Below are 10,195 nucleotides of genomic sequence, written 5' to 3'. Positions count from 1 at the left end.
CAAACTCTTGTGGTGATAAGTTGAAACTCGGTCCAATGAAATTAGACATGGCTTCTCAGCCAGCCAGATTTCAACAAATCATCATGAAACTCTAGAATTCATCTTCAAGAATTTCGAAAAAATAAATACCTAATCTAAGCAACAAGAATGAACCGTCAGTTGTCCAAAACTAGAACATCCCTGGCAATAACGCCAAAAACTTTGGTGTTGTTGCCCGGATCTTGGCACTGATGTTACCAAAGCTTGCTCAAAACTTGAACAATCCCGGCAACAGGCACCAAAAACTTGGTGCGCGAAATTGTGAACAATACTTTTTCACAACTCTCATAATCCCCGTCATGAACCCCCAAAAACTTGGTGTTCAATACCATGGCATTACACAACTTCGCACAACTAAACCAGCAAGTGCACTGGGTCATCCAAGTAATAAACCTTACGCGAGTAAGGGTCGATCCCACGGAGATTGTTAGTATTGAAGCAAGCTATGGTCATCTTGTAAATCTTAGTCAGGCAAACTCAAAGTAATGGTATGAACGAAATAACACAATGTAAGATAGAGATACTTATGTAATTCATTGGTAGACTTCAGATAGCGCATGAGATGCTTCTCCGTCTCTCTGCTTTCCTACTGTTTCTCCATCCTTCTTACTCCCTTCCATGGCAAGCTTGTGTAGGGTTTCACCGTTGTCAATGGTACCTCCCATCCTCTCAGTGAAAGCGATTGCTATGCTCTGTCACAGCATACGGAATTCAGCTGTCGTTCTCGGTCAGGCCGAAATAGAATCCATGATTCTTTGCGTCTGTCACTACGCCCCGCCCCTAGGAGTTTGAAGCACGTCACAGTCATTCAGTCATTGAATCCTACTCAGAATACCACAGGCAAGGTTAGACCTTCCGGATTCTCTTGAATGCCGCCATCAGTTCTTGCCTATACCATGAAGACTCTGATCTCACGAAATGGTTGGCTCGTTTGTCAGACGAGCACTCGGTTGTCAGGCGATCAACCATGCATCGTGCAATCAAGAATCCAAGAGATATTCACTAGAGCCTTGGTTGCTTGTAGAACAGAAGTGGTTGTCAGTCACCTTGTTCATATGTGAGAATGATGATGAGTGTCACGGATCATCACATTCATCAAGTTGAAGAACAAGTGATATCTTGGATAAAGAACAAGCGGAATTGAATGGAAGAACAATAGTAATTGCATTAATACTCGAGGTACAGCAGAGCTCCACACCTTAATCTATGGTGTGTAGAAACTCCACCGTTGAAAATACATAAGAACAAGGTCTAGGCATGGCCGTGAGGCCAGCCTCCCAATGATCTAAGATAGCATACAAATGAAGATAGCTACCCCCGATATCTCAATACAATAGTAAATGTCCTACTTATAGAAAACTAGTAGCCTAGGGTGTACAGAGATGAGTAAAAGACATAAAAATCCACTTCCGGGCCCACTGGTGTGTGCTTGGGCTGAGCAATGAAGCATTTTCGTGTAGAGACTCTTCTTGGAGTTAAACGCCAGCTTTTATGCCAGTTTGGGCGTTTAACTCCCATTTTGGTGCCAGTTCCGGCATTTAACGCTGGGATTTCTGAGGGTGACTTTGAACGCCGTTTGGGCCATCAATCTTGGGAAAGTATGGACTATCATATATTGCTGGAAAGCCCAGGATGTCTAATTTCCAACGCCGTTGAGAGCGCCCAATGGGCTTCTGTAGCTCCAGAAATCGACTCGAGTGCAGCGAGGTCAGAATCCAACAGCATCTGCAGTCTTTTAAGTCTCTGAATCAGATTTTTGCTCAGGTCCCTCAATTTCAGCCAGAAAGTACCTGAAATCACAGAAAAACACACAAACTCATTGTAAAGTCCAGAAAAGTGAATTTTAACTAAAACTAATAAAAATATACTAAAAACTAACTAGATCATACTAAAAACATACTAAAAACAATGCCAAAAAGCATACAAATTATCCGCTCATCAGTGACTTTACTGCACCTACTCCCGACTTCTATGGGAGAAGCATCTCTATCCCTACCATTGGAGCAAACAACTTTGAGCTTAAGCTTCAATTAGTTTCTCTGATGCAACAGAATTGCAAGTTCCATGGACTTCCATTGGAAGATCCTCATCAGTTTTTAGCTGAGTTCTTACAAATCTGTGACATTGTCAAGACTAATGGGGTTGACCCTGAGGTCTACAGACTATGCTATTCCCTTTGCTGTAAGAGACAGAGCTAGGATATGGTTGGACTTACAACCTAAAGAAAGCCTGAGCTCTTGGAAAAAGCTAGTCAATGCCTTCTTGGCAAAGTTCTTTCCACCTCAAAAATTGAGTAAGCTTAGAGTGGAAGTCCAAACCTTCAGACAGAAGGAAGGTGAATCCCTCTATGAAACTTGGGAAAGATACAAACAATTGATCAGAAAGTGCCCTTCTGACATGCTTTTTGAATGGAGCATCATAGGTATCTTCTATGATGGTCTGTCTGAACTGTCCAAGATGTCTTTGGATAGCTCTGCTGGAGGATCTCTTCATCTGAAGAAGACGCCTGCAGAGCTAAAGAACTAATTGAAATGGTTGCAAATAACCAATTCATGTACACTTCTGAAAGGAATCCTATGAACAATGGGACAAATCAGAAGAAGGAGTTCTTAAGATTGATACTCTGAGTGCCATATTGGCTTAGAACAAATATTGACTCAGCAAGTCAATATGATTTCTCAAGTCTGTCTGGAATGCAAGCTGCACCAGGCAGTACTAAGGACGCTTCATCTGAAGAAGAAGCTTATGATCCTAGAGAATCCTTCAATAGAAGAGGTGAATTACATGGGAGAATCCTATGGAAACACCTATAATCCTTCATGGAGGAATCATCCAAATCTCTCATGGAAGGATCAACAGAGACCTCAACAAGGTTTCAACAACAATAATGGTGGAAGAACAGGTTTAGCAATGGCAAGCCTTTTCCATCATCTTCTCAGCAACAGAAAGAGATTCTAAGCTGAGCCATTCTGACTTAGCAATCATGGTCTCTGATCTAATCAAAACCACTCAAAGTTTCATGACTGAACAAGGTCCTCCATTAGAAACTTGGAGGCACAAGTGGGACAGCTGAGCAGAAAATTATTGAACTCCCTTCTAGTACTCTTCCAAGCAATACAGAAGAGAATCCAAAAGGAGAATGCCAAGGCCATTAACTCCTTAATCAAAATCTTCGTGGTATAAGCCTGGACCCCTTTGGCGGCCATTCCTGAGAATCCAGAAAGTCTAAACCTTGTATGTGGTATTCCGAGTAGAATTCAGGGATTGAATGACTGTGACGAGCTTCAAACTCGCGATTGTTGGGCGTAGTGACAGACGCAAAAGAATCAATGGATTCTATTCTGACCTGATCGAGAACCGATAGATAAGTAGCCGTGCTGTGACAGAGCATTTGGACCATTTTCACTGAGAGGATGGAAAGTAGCCATTGATAACGGTGATACCCTACATACAACTTGCCATAGAAAGGAGTAAGAATGATTGGAGGAAGGCAGTAGTAAAGCAGAGATTTAGAAAGGACAAAGGATCTCCAGACACTCATCTGAAATTTCCACCAAGGATTTACATAAGTATCTCTTTTATCTATTTTATGCTTTATTTATTATTATTTTCGAAAACCATTATAACCATTTGAATCCACCTAACTGAGATTTACAAGATGACCATAGCTTGCTAAATACCAACAATCTCTGTGGGATCGACCCTTACTCACGTAAGGTATTACTTGGACGACCCAGTGCACTTGTTGGTTAGTTATGCGAAGTTGTGACAAAGTGTGATTCACGTTTGAGAGCTCCAAGTCTATTGGCGCCATTGTTGATGATCACAATTTACGCGCACCAAGTTTTTGGCACCGTTGTCGGGGATTGTTCGAGTTTGGACAACTGACGGTTCATCTTGTTGCTCAGATTAGGTAATTTTCTTTCAAAAAGTTTTCAAAAATTTACAAAAATTTTTCTTTGTTTTCATTTTTCCAAAAAAATAATTTTTGAAAAATAAAAAAAATCCAAAAAAATAATAAAATCATAAAAATCAAAAATATTTTGTCTTTCTTGTTTGAGTCTAGTGTCAAGTTTAAGTTTGGTGTCAATTGCATGTTTTTAAAATTTATGGCATCTTTTTCGAAAATTCATACATGTGTTCTTCATGATCTTCAAGTTGTTCTTGATAAGTCCTCTTGTTTGATCTTCATATTTTCTTGTTTTGTGTCTTAGTTGTTTTTCATATGCATTCTTGCATTCATAGTGTCTAAACATGAAAAATTTCTAAGTTTGGTGTCTTGCATGTGTTTTTTTCTTGAAAATTTTTCAAAATAAGTCTTGATGTTCATCTTGATCTTCAAAGTGTTCTTGGTGTTCATCTTCACATTCATAGTGTTCTTGCATGCATCATTGGTTTTGATCCAAAATTTTCATATTTTGGGTCATATTTGTGATTTTCTCTCTCCTTATTAAAAATTCAAAAAATCAAAAAAATATTTTTTACTTATTTTATTCAAAAATTTGAATCTTTGGGTTGACTTAGTCAAAAAATTTTAAAATTAGTTGTTTCTTGTTAGTCAAGTCAGGATTTTATTTTAAAATCCTATCTTTTCAAAATTTCTTTCAAAAATCAAATCTTTTTCATTTTTCTTATTATTTTTCGAAATTTTTCTTATTTGAATTTCAAAATCTTTTTCTCATCTTATTTTAAAATTTCAAAAACTTTACTAACAATTAATGTGATTGATTCAAAAATTTGAAGTTTGTTACTTTCTTATTAAGAAAGGTTCAATCTTTAAATTCTGAGTCATATCTTTTAGTTTGTTGTTAGTCAAGTAATCAATTTTAGTTTTAAAAAGATCAAATTTTTTCCAAAATATCTTTTTCAATCATATCTTTTCAAAATATATTTTTCAAGTCATATCTTTTCAAAATCAATTCAAAATCTTTTTCAACTTCTTATCTTTCAAATTGAATTCCAAATTTTTTCAACTAACTAATGACTTTTTGTTTTACTAATCTTATCTTTTAGAAACCACCTAACTACTTTTCTCTCTCTAATTTTCTAAAATCACCTCCCTCTTTTTCAAAATTCTTTTAATTAATTAATTGTTTCAAATTTTAGTTTTAATTTTATTTCTTCTCTAATTTTCGAAAATCACTAACCTTTTTTCAAAAATAATTTTCGAAATTCTCTCCCTCTCATATCTTTCTATTTATTTTATTTAATTACTAACACTTCTCTTCATCTAAAAATTTGAACTCTCCCTTCTCCTCTGTGTTCGAATTTTCCTCTTCTCTTTCTTCTATTCTTTTCTTCTTCTTCTAACATAAAGAAATCTCTATACTGTGACATAGAGGATTCCTCTTCCTTTCTGTTCTCTTCTTTTTCATATGAGCAGGAGTAAGGACAAGGACATTCTATTTGAAATAAATCATGAACCTGAAAGGACTCTGAAGAAGAAGCTAAGAGAAGCTAAAGCACAACAATCCAGAGAAAACCTTAAAGAGAATCTCGAAAAAGAAAAAGACATGGCCGAACCCAATAACAATGGTGCAGGCGCAAGGAGGATGCTTGGTGACTATACTACACATACTTCCAAATTTGATGGAAGAAGCATCTCAATCCCTGCCATTGGAGCAAACAATTTTTAGCTGAAACCTCAACTAGTTGCTCTAATGCAACAGAACTGCAAGTTTCATGGACTTCCATCAGAAGATCCCTATCAGTTTTTAACTGAGTTCTTGCAGATCTGTAAGACTGTTAAGACTAATGGAGTAGATCCTGAAGTCTACAGGCTCATGCTTTTCCCTTTTGCTGTAAGAGACAGAGCTAGAACATGGTTGGACTCACAACCTAAAGATAGCCTGGACTCTTGGGATAAATTGGTCACGGCCTTCTTGGCTAAGTTCTTTCCTCCTCAAAAGCTGAGCAAGCTTAGAGTAGATGTTCAGACCTTCAAACAAAAGATGGTGAATCCCTCTATGAAGCTTGGGAACGATTCAAGCAGATGACCAAAAGATGTCCTTCTGACATGCTTTCAGAGTGGATCATTTTGGACATATTCTATTATGGTCTATCTGAGTTCTTTAAGATGTCACTAGACCATTCTGCAGGTGGATCCATGCACCTAAAGAAAATGCCTGCAGAAGCTCAAGAACTCATTGACATGGTTGCAAATAACCAATTCATGTACACTTCTGAGAGGAATCCTGTGAGTAATGGGATGCCTCAAAGGAAGGGAGTTCTTGAAATTGATGCTCTAAATGCCATATTGGCTCAGAACAAAATGTTGACTCAACAAGTCAACATGATTTCTCAGAGTCTGAATGGATTGCAAAATGCATCCAACAGTATTAAAGAGGCATCTTCTGAAGAAGAAGCTTATGATCCTGAGAACCCTGCAATAGCAGAGGTGAATTACATGGGTGAACCCTATGGAAATACCTATAATTCCTCATGGAGAAATCATCCAAATTTCTCATGGAAGGATCAACAAAAGCCTTAACAAGGCTTTAATAATGGTGGAAGAAACAGGCTTAGCAATAGCAAGCCTTTTCCATTATCTTCTCAGCAACAGACAGAGAATTCTGAGAAGAGCCCCTCTAGCTTAGCAAATATAGTCTCTGATCTATCTAAGGCCACTTTAAGTTTCATGAGTGAAACAAGGTCTTCCATTAGAAATTTGGAGGCACAAGTAGGCCAGCTGAGTAAGAAAATCACTGAAACTCCTCCTAGTACTCTCCCAAGAAATACAGAAGAGAATCCAAAAAGAGAGTGCAAGGCCATTGATATTGTCTATATGGCTGAATCCAAGGAGGAAGGGGAGGACGTGAATCCCAATGAGGAAGACCTTATGAGACACGTCCCCCAGACAGAAAGGAGTTTCCTATTGAGGACCTAAAGGAATTTGAGGATCATATAGAAACCATAGAGATTCCATTGAACCTCCTTCTGCCATTCATGAGCTCTGAGAACTACTCTTCCTTTGAAGAAGATGAAGATGTAACTGAAGAGTAAGTTGCTCAATATCTAGGAGCCATCATGAAGCTGAATGCCAAGTTGTTTGGTAATGAGACTTGGGAAGATGCATCTCCCTTGTTCATTAGTGAACTAGATACATGGGTTCAGCAAACTTTACCTCAAAGAAACAAGATCCTAGTAAATTCTTAATATCTTGTACCATAGGCACCATGACCTTTGAGAAGGCTCTGTGTGACCTGGGGTCAGGTATAAATCTTATGCCACTCTCTGTAATGGAGAAGTTGGGAATCTTTGAGGTACAGGCCGCCACATTCTCATTAGAGATGGCAGACAAGTCAATAAGACAAGCTTATGGATTGGTAGATGACGTGTTAGTGAAGGTTAAAGGCCTTTACATCCCTGCTGATTTCATAATCTTAGACACTGGGAAGGATGAGAATGAATCCATTATTCTTGGAAGACCCTTCCAAGCCATAACAGGAGCTGTGATTGATATTGACAAAGGAGAATTAGTCCTTCAATTGAATGGGGACTACCTTGTGTTTAAAGCTCAAGGATCTTCCTCTACAACCATGGAGAGGAAGCATGAAAAGTTTCTCTCAATACAGAGTCAAACAAAGCCCACACAATCAAACTCTAAGTTTGGTGTTGGGAGGCCACAACCAAACTCTAAGTTTGGTATTGAACCCCCACATTCAAACTCTAAGTTTGGTGTTGGGAGGTCCCAACAATGCTCTGATGATCTGTGAGCTCCATGAGAGCTCACTGTCAAGCTATTGACATTAAAAAAACACTTATTAGAAGGCAATCCAATTTTTATTTATCTATATTTCTATTGTTCTTTTATGTTTTATTAGGTTTATGATCATGTGGAGTCATAAAATAATTGCTAAAATTAAAAACAATCAAAAATAGCAGAAGAAACAGCACACCCTGGAGGAAGAGCTTACTGGCGTTTAAACATCAGTAAGGAGCATCTGGCTGGCATTTAACACCAGAACAGAGCATGAATCTGGTGTTGAACGCTAGAAACAAGCAGCAGTCTGGCGTTTAAACGCCAGGATTGCACCTTAAGGAAAGCTGGCATTTAACGCCAGCAACAAGTATAAGGCTGGCGTTAAACTCCAGAAACATGCTACATTTGGGCGTTTAACGCCAGAAACAAGCTTCAGTCTGACGTTAAACACTAGGATTGTAGGCAGAGGGCGTTTTACATGCCTAACTGGTGCAGGGATGATTTATCCTTGACACCTCAGGATCTGTGGACCCCACAGGATCCCCACCTACCTCAACTCACCTTCTCTCCTCTTCACATAATCCAATAACACTCTTCCCCAAACACCCTTCACCAATCACCTCAATCTCTCTTCCCCATCACCTCTTTACCACACACATCCATCCACTCTTCCCCATAAACCCCACCTACCTTCAATTCAAAATTTCTTTCCCACACAAACCCACCCTAAATGACCGAACCCTAACCCCTCTCCCTCCACTATATAAACCCCTCTATCCTTCTTCATTTTCACACATCACTACCATCTCTTATCTCCCTTGGCCAAATACACATCTCTCTCCCTCTCCTCTATTTCTTCTTCTTCTTCATCTATTCTTTCTTCTTTTGCTCGAGGACGAATAACATTCTAAGTTTGGTATGGTAAAAGCATAGCTTTTTTGTTTTTCCATAACCATTGATGGCACCTAACGCTGGAGAAACCTCTAGAAAGAGGAAAGGGAAGACAAAAGCTTCCACCTCCGAGTCATGGGAGATGGAGAGATTCATCTCAAAAGCCCATCAAGACCACTTCTATGAAGTTGTGGCCAAGAAGAAGGTGATCCCCGAGGTCCCTTTCATGCTCAAGAAAAATGAGTATCTGGAGATCCGACATGAGATCCAAAGAAGAGGTTGGGAAGTTCTTACCAACCCAATTCAACAAGTCAGAATCTTAATCGTTCAAGAGTTCTATGCTAATGCATGGATCACTAGGAACCATGATAAAAGTATGAACCCGAACCCAAAGAATTATCTTACAATGGTTCGGGGGAAATGCTTAGATTTCAGTCCAGAGAAAGTAAGGTTGGCATTCAACTTGCCTGTGATGCAAGAAGATGCACGCTCCTACACTATAAGGGTCAACTTTGATCAAAGGTTAGACCAAGTCCTCATGGACATATGTGTGGAAGGAGCTCAATGGAAAAGAGACTCAAAAGGTAAGCCGGTTCAATTAAGAAGACTAGACCTTAAGCCTGTGGCTAGAGGATGGTTGGAGTTCATCCAATGCTCCATCATCCCCACTAGCAACCGATCCAAAGTTACTGTGGATTGGGCCATCATGATCCATAGCATCATGATTGGAGAGGAAGTAGAAGTTCATGAAGTCATCTCTCTAGAACTCTACAAAGTAGCCAGAAAGCCTTCCACCTTGGCAAGGCTAGCTTTTCCTCATCTCATTGCCATCTATGATACTCAGCTGGAGTTGTCATAGAAGGAGACATCCTCATTGAAGAGGACAAGCCCATCACTAAGAAGAGGATGGAGCAAACAAGAGAAGCAATCCATGGATCTCAAGAGACGCATGAAGAAACTCATCATCAAGAAATTCTTGAGATGCCTCAAGGGATGCATTTTTCTCCAAACAACCATTGGGAACAACTCAACACTTCTCTAGAAGGATTGAGTCATGACATGAACCAATTAAGGGTGGAACACCAAGAGCACTCCATCATTATCAATGAGATTAGAGAAGATCAAAGAGCTATGAGGGAGGAGCAACAAAGGCAAGGAAGAGACATAGAGGAGCTCAAGAACACCATTGGTCCTTCAAGGAGAAGGCGCCACCATCACTAAGGTGGACTCATTCCTTAACTTCCTTGTTCTTATCTTTCTGTTTTTCGGTTTTTGAGCTTCATGTTTGTCTATGTTTGTATCTTTACTACATGATCATTAGTGTCTAGTGTCTATTTCTTAAGGCTATGAATAATTCCATGAATCCTTCACCTCTCTTAAATGAAAAATGTTTCTAATACAAAAGAACAAGAAGTACATGAGTTTCGAATTCATCCTTGAAATTAGTTTAATTATATTGATGTGGTGACAATACTTTTTGTTTTCTGAATGAATGCTTGAACAGTGCATATTTTTTATGTTGTAGTTTATGAATGTTAAAATTGTTGGCTCTTGAAAGAATGA

At 38.9% G+C, this 10,195-nt stretch overlaps 1 non-coding gene across 1 annotated transcript; it reads right to left on the bottom strand.

Moving 5' to 3' along the window:
* Positions 1–5,954: 5,954 nt before the first annotated feature.
* Positions 5,955–6,061, bottom strand: LOC112798919 (small nucleolar RNA R71). The gene has a single exon (XR_003200514.1). It is a non-coding gene; the product is annotated as a small nucleolar RNA R71 (small nucleolar RNA).
* Positions 6,062–10,195: the final 4,134 nt, after the last annotated feature.

Source organism: Arachis hypogaea, chromosome 4 (genome assembly GCF_003086295.3).
Source record: "Arachis hypogaea cultivar Tifrunner chromosome 4, arahy.Tifrunner.gnm2.J5K5, whole genome shotgun sequence".
In the NCBI taxonomy this organism is placed as follows: Eukaryota; Viridiplantae; Streptophyta; class Magnoliopsida; order Fabales; family Fabaceae; genus Arachis; species Arachis hypogaea.
This window is presented reverse-complemented; position numbering and strand designations above follow the sequence as displayed.